The sequence below is a fragment of the Triticum aestivum genome, chromosome 3A, assembly GCF_018294505.1.
Source record: "Triticum aestivum cultivar Chinese Spring chromosome 3A, IWGSC CS RefSeq v2.1, whole genome shotgun sequence".
NCBI lineage: Eukaryota > Viridiplantae > Streptophyta > Magnoliopsida > Poales > Poaceae > Triticum > Triticum aestivum.
Genome location: NC_057800.1, coordinates 722286896 through 722293127, shown reverse-complemented (window position 1 = coordinate 722293127; position 6232 = coordinate 722286896). Strand labels below are relative to the sequence as shown.

Below are 6232 nucleotides of genomic sequence, written 5' to 3'. Positions count from 1 at the left end.
GTGTGGTGAAAATTTAGGTTGTGCACGCAATGAGTTAGACAAAATCTAGGTCCGCTTACCTCTATAATCATGGTTGCAGGATTGAAACGAAGGAGGCTCTACTGCTCATACTACGGTCTGTAAGTTTACTTGCCATTAGAACCACAGTTGCGGTAAAAAAAACAGAGCAGACCCTGTGGCAGTGGCTTCATCTGTATTTTTTGGTAATAATGCTCCTTAGTCTTTGGTGTTCCTTTGATGCAAAGGATTTTCACAGAATTTTTGGAGGATTAGAATCCTCATGAAATATTACTACGTTGGTTGTTTGATTCATATAATTAAATTCTATAGGAATTTTTTCAAAAGGATTTCCTCGTACTACTTTCCATAGGATTACTAACAACCATTCAAACCTCTTTGAAAGAATCTTTATTGTTTTTTCCTATGATGCAATCAAACAAAATCTTGTACAGGATCGAGATCATCCCAATTGTGTGTTTTTTCCATTTTAACATTTTTAGAATCCTACAAATCAAAGAGGCCGTTAGCATCTGTGAAGTGTGAACCTCTGTATCTCTTGGTAATGTAATCTGGTGCTATTTTGGCATGAGAAAACAATGGATCAGAAAATTATAATCACTAACTAATTTGTATCTTAAGCAAATTACATGTCATTTAGATATGTTTTTTTTTCTTTGAGTTAATTTCATTTTTTACCCCCAAATTTCAGCTCTGTGACAAATTTTACCCCAATTTGGGAAAATTCTTAATTCATAACCCATTTTTGTAAAGTTGTGCCCCATTTTATCTCACTGTGTTTTTTTTTCAATTTGGTGGTGAGTAGACGTGCCACGTAGGCGCTTTCTTCAGGTTTATCCTCGGTTTTTTTTACCGGTAGCGAACTAGACCGGCGCATATCTTTTCTTTCCCTATATATATATATATATATATATATATATATATATATATACACTAATAAAGCACGGAGTGCTTCTGGTCGTACGTCGTCGTCACTTTTGCAAAAAAGCCCCTCTATTTTCAAGAATTCAACCCGCAGTCCCTGTTTAAGTGGATCGGGGAAAACGATTCGTTTTTGCACAAAACACCCTGTCGTTTGGATTATTCAACCCGCGGTCCGAGCAAATTTGGGTAAAGAAAAAAACACGACCAAAGGAGGAGAACGGGCTCGCCTCCTCTCCCTCTCGCTCAAGTCCTCGCCGCCGCCGCCACCACCCACGCCGGCAGCTTCCGGCGAGCTCCGACGCCGCGCAGCACGCCCCCCAACTCCCCACAGTCCGCTCCTCCCTACCCTCCGGCCAGATTCTCCGCTCCCGGCCTCTACCGCCCGCTCGAAACGCCACCCCCATGGCTAGGGTTTCGGGCAGGGCTTCGCCGGCGCGTCTCCGGCGGCCCAGGTTCGTCCCTCCTTCCTTCTTGGCTGGGATCCACCACCCCTACACCTCACATTCTCTTCATGTCCTCTGCTGCAGATGCAGATGGAGCACGCCATGGGAATTCCCCATCCACCATGGTCGCCGCCATCAAGGGCTTCTTCACGGAGATGTGGAGGACGCCATGGACCTGCAGCTCCAAGGTTCTATCTTGTCCACATCCCCTCCCCTCCCCTTCCCGTCCCTTCCTCATCTCGTTTCCTTCCCTTCCCATGCAGGTCAACAGGGAGGAACCCTAGCCATAAGCACCTCCTCGGATGACGCCTCTGCTACACCAAGATAGGTCAAGCAACCCCCATCTACTCTCTGTCTCTCCCATTAGCACAAGTCCAGTTTTATTTTGAACAAAATTCTGCTACTACACAAACAAGTCCATTAACAGATCTATTTTTATTTAATTGATATCCTTCCAAACACAAACAGTGTATATATGATGTGCTATTTTCATTTTTGTGCTTTTATTTGTAAGCTCATAAAATAGTTACACTAGAAATGCCATGCAAGTTCTTAGTGAGCGAGTGGATTACACTTGTGTAAACCCAAAAGTGGCAGAGGCGAGTTTCCTCTTAAGCTTTGTAATATTCCTTATTTCTTCTTAACAGAGATATATATGATATCTACATGGCTGCTATGCTACTTTTTTTGTGTGATGAATCATTGTGAGTTTCGAAGAAACTTCCAATGTTACCTCCGCCAAGTTTGCCGGCAGAAGAAGCACATCCATTGAGCCGTTCAATGTCGCCTGCGGTGGCTACACCAGAGGTATGTATCCCCTTGAAAGCTAATCAGTTGATAGAAATAGAAGCCCCTATTTCAGTTTATTGTTTCTGAATTGGTGCTACTTCTGATGGCTCTTGTTTCAGTTTATTGTTTCTGAATTTATACTTTGAATTTAGTAGATAGAAGCCCCTGAAATTTGACCCATCTATGTTATGTCACATCCAACAGATAAAATCATATTTTTGTGTGTGTTATGCACCAAGATGGCTTAGCATCAGATGTTACCTATGACAATTTATACTTTGTTTTGTGGAACAATTCATACAAGGGTGCACAATATGGCAAAGTATATACGCAATTCTTGTAATTCTAAAATAATATGTTGCCCAAAACGAACAATTTATGTAGTTGCAAATTTTACTGGAGCGATTTCCACCGAAGGAAGTGATGTTCACAGTCGTAGTTTTATGTTTTGATCTATTTTTCCATCTTTTTTACAAGAGCGAACTCTACATGATGCAAGCTAACTCCCAGAGCTTATACACACTAACTGCTACTGACTCCCAAAGTGAACACATTTTATTGGATAACCGCTGGACATTTAGTGGCTAACTGAACAAAATCGATAATGTGTAAATTACTGAAACAAAAAGTGGACCGAGCACACAACGTTGTACTGGTGTGGTTTTTCAGTCGGCTAGCTTCTACAGTCATCCAAGAGTAACACTAACTGCTGGAGCCAGGGTAGAAAGATAATGAATGAATTCTGATTTACAGAATGATCTTGTTAAAGGGTAGAAAGAGCTTTTGTTCAACTTTTCCCTCGGATGTTGGTTTTACTTGCTGATAGTTAATCCCAATGTAACCTGTTTGTATTCATGTATGTAGGAGCTGATAGGCCTTCTTATTTGACTTGTAGATGCACACCAAGCGTTTTTCTTTTGATGTACTTTACGCACCTATTTGTTCTGGAGATGCTCCTTTTGTGCATTCATTTCAGACATTATTTTATAACTTCCGTCCATTGAGAAATTCTGATTTAGTTGATTTATCTATGCGCTTTGTGTTAAGTAAAGATAACCTTATGTGAAGAACTGAAGATAAGTCAGACAGGGTTACCATAACTTTTGTCCATTCACACAAATGCTGATGGCCGGGTTGTGTTGATCTGATTAGTGTTGGCGGACAATGTAGTTTCCGATTGCTCTTGTTTCAGTTTATTATTTCTGAATTGCCCAGTAGATAGAAGCTCGCTAGATTATGGTGATTAGTCCAACGTTGTTGGATATTTCTTCAATCAACATCAATCTGTGTAACCTTTCATTGGATGTAGGCCACTGGTACCTGCTGCTTTTCTGATAATAGTAAACTCCAGGAGTTCTCAGTTTATACATACTTTCATAGATTTGTACAGTTCAGACAAGTAATACTAAATTGCTATAATTTTTTGATTTGTGATAGTGACCACCTGCGCATCGTCTCTGTGGCAGCTGTGTGTCGTGGCATACATACTTAAACTCTGAACTCTATTCAATGGTGTTGTAAAAACATTGGCTCATAGGTTTTGTTAGTAACTATTATTCAGAACATTTTCTTTTAACTCAAAGTCATTTGTGATTCACATCGAGAGTGTGGAGGGTTTAAGTCCAGAAATACTAGCTGACTGCCAATGAATTAATGATTAGACATTTTTAATCCTATTTACTTGTCCTCTAGGGTAACCATGGCATCTTGAGCCCAAGAACAGTGTTACTGCCATTTAACGCCACGATGTTTTAGCTCCAGGAATTTGGACCCTCCTGCGATAAGAATCAGTTGAAAAGGTTGGTCTATGCTACTTCTCTAAGGATGATTAGATGTGCTTTGTTGTTAATTGTAGTGATAGTGACTATGATTGAATTGGTAAGATGACAAATTGACAGTTATTGCTTGATGATCTTACTCTTTTTCCTCACATTGCATACTTCTTAGATGGGAATCATCGAATGTATACATATATGACAGTTATAACTTATAGGGGGGACACCGTATTAACTGTATTTTATTCCTGATTGAGCAATCTTATAGGGGGGGGGGGTTCTTTACATTCAATTTGTTCCTTATGAGGAAGATTTTCATGTGGTAGTCATATGCTTTGCGTGCAACTGTTTGTATGCTGCAAACCTGGGTTGTGCAGGCAGCATCTGGTTTCTTCATTTGCTATTTTTATGTAGTTATGTTCTCGAAAGCAATTAAATTTTTCATCTTGCACCTGAGACAAACCTAGAATCTAGATCACAAGGGAAATATGATGTGAATCACTTTTTCTATTGTTTCTAAAGTTAGTTATGGTCGTCAGAATTTATTAAGCATCATATCTTTGATATGGCGGTCTACCTTTCCAAAAAGTTGTAGAAATTCTCACTTATTCTGCTTCAAGATGCTATAAGACTAGCTTAATCTGTAGCAAAGAACATTTTCTTACTTAACCTTAGTTTCACTCTGAACTAAATGTGTGTTTTCATCCTTTTTACAGGAAAATTCGTGCAACAGGGATTTGACCCTAAACTCTTTTGATTATACAAACTACAAAGTGATCTAATTTCCATTTTCTCCCTATGCAGTCAATCAAAAGTCTTATTGGCACTTCTTGCTGCTACTACATTCATGATGACCACTGTGTCAAGCCTTCCAAGTATCTGCTCTCCTGATGTTTACACAAGGGAGACGCTACTAAGGAAGCAGAACATGGAGAAGTTTTCTTGATGTTTACACAAGGGAGATGATACTAAAGAAGCAGATCGCGAAGAAGTTTCAATGAATTAGAGAGTTATAGATGCCAGCTGGTCCTCTACATATCTGTTACCTGATAAAAATAAGAAAAATGCATGTGCTGCATTCATTAAGGCTAATAGCTCTCAATTTTGCCAATGGTAATGGGCTGTTGGGTATCAACCGAATGACAATAGTGGCATGAGGGCTGGTAACATGGTTGCCTCTTGCGGAATAGCCATTTAGATATTATTTTGTTGTGTAATCTTAATCTCCATCCAAATCATATTTAATTTGTATGTTAATCTTCTCCTGGTGGAACGCATGGGCATGTTTCCTATACCATATGTGTATGATTTAAAATCAATAAGCAACTCAAGAAGTGTGTCCTAGGAAAGAGAGAGAAGGAATTAAAAGGAGCAAATTCGGCTATTATATAAGCAGAAAGGAAATAAAATGTTCCACTCATAAGGAAAGATAAGGAATAAAAAGGAGTAAATTTGGCTCTTATAAAGCATAACGGAAAGAAACATAAATTTCGATTGTACTATCATGAGCGAGAAGGAAAGAGAGGGAGTAAAATTCGCTCTTAAAGGAATGGAATTATGAGGAAAAGAGTTAAAGAATGATGCTGTTGTTGACTGTGAATGGGCTGAGACGAGGGACCAATTAAAATAAATGAGCATCATCGGTTGCACCTGCACATATTCAATGGCCCTCCTCTTCTCACATTCACATACAAAAGGTTGGCTGGCACCTTCATATTTTTGATAATGTTTGTTTGAATCTTCTGTGGGTTATTATGCTTGGCCACGTTTATATTACATCCAATATTATGTGTACTCATTTGATGTAAGGTTATTTTTAATAACTTTAATATTCAGTTTTTTTGTCGGATGAATTGATGAACCGGCGGTCCAACCGGTGACAGCCGCAATGGTTCGGTTGCCTGTTCGGTTCTTAAAAATTTCGATGGCCGTGGAGGAAGAATACGACATAGTTCGCTGCCGGAAACATGCCCAAGTTCATGATAGAGACGAAGAAGGTGATTGTTCAACATCCTACAAATCTGTTTGCATTTAAATATTTTGAATGTAAAAAATGGATTATTTATTAAACTTTTAAAAAGTATACAACAATTTCACCATCTGTACATCCCATTGAGAACACACACACCACTCCTTTTCCACCCGGTGATAGTACAAGTGGAAGGACACGCCATCGAAGGACATGACTATGACTTCCTCAGTTCTATTCTACATAGTCCAGACAACAACAATCTGATTTTTAAATGCAAACACACAGAGTGTGTTGTTTTTAAGAGAAAGACT

The 6232-nt window shown here is 39.2% G+C and overlaps 1 long non-coding RNA gene across 3 annotated transcripts; it reads left to right on the top strand.

The window, feature by feature from the left end:
* The first annotated feature begins 993 nt into the window (after nt 1-993).
* On the top strand, nt 994-5031 carry LOC123063495 (uncharacterized). 3 transcript variants are annotated; one of them, XR_006430360.1, is made up of 6 exons: nt 994-1394; nt 1470-1573; nt 1649-1713; nt 2033-2192; nt 3867-3973; nt 4754-5031. It is a non-coding gene; the product is annotated as an uncharacterized lncRNA (long non-coding RNA). The 3 variants fall into 3 exon arrangements; XR_006430358.1 differs by having other exon boundaries at nt 4666-5031; XR_006430359.1 differs by lacking the exon at nt 3867-3973.
* Nucleotides 5032-6232: the final 1201 nt, after the last annotated feature.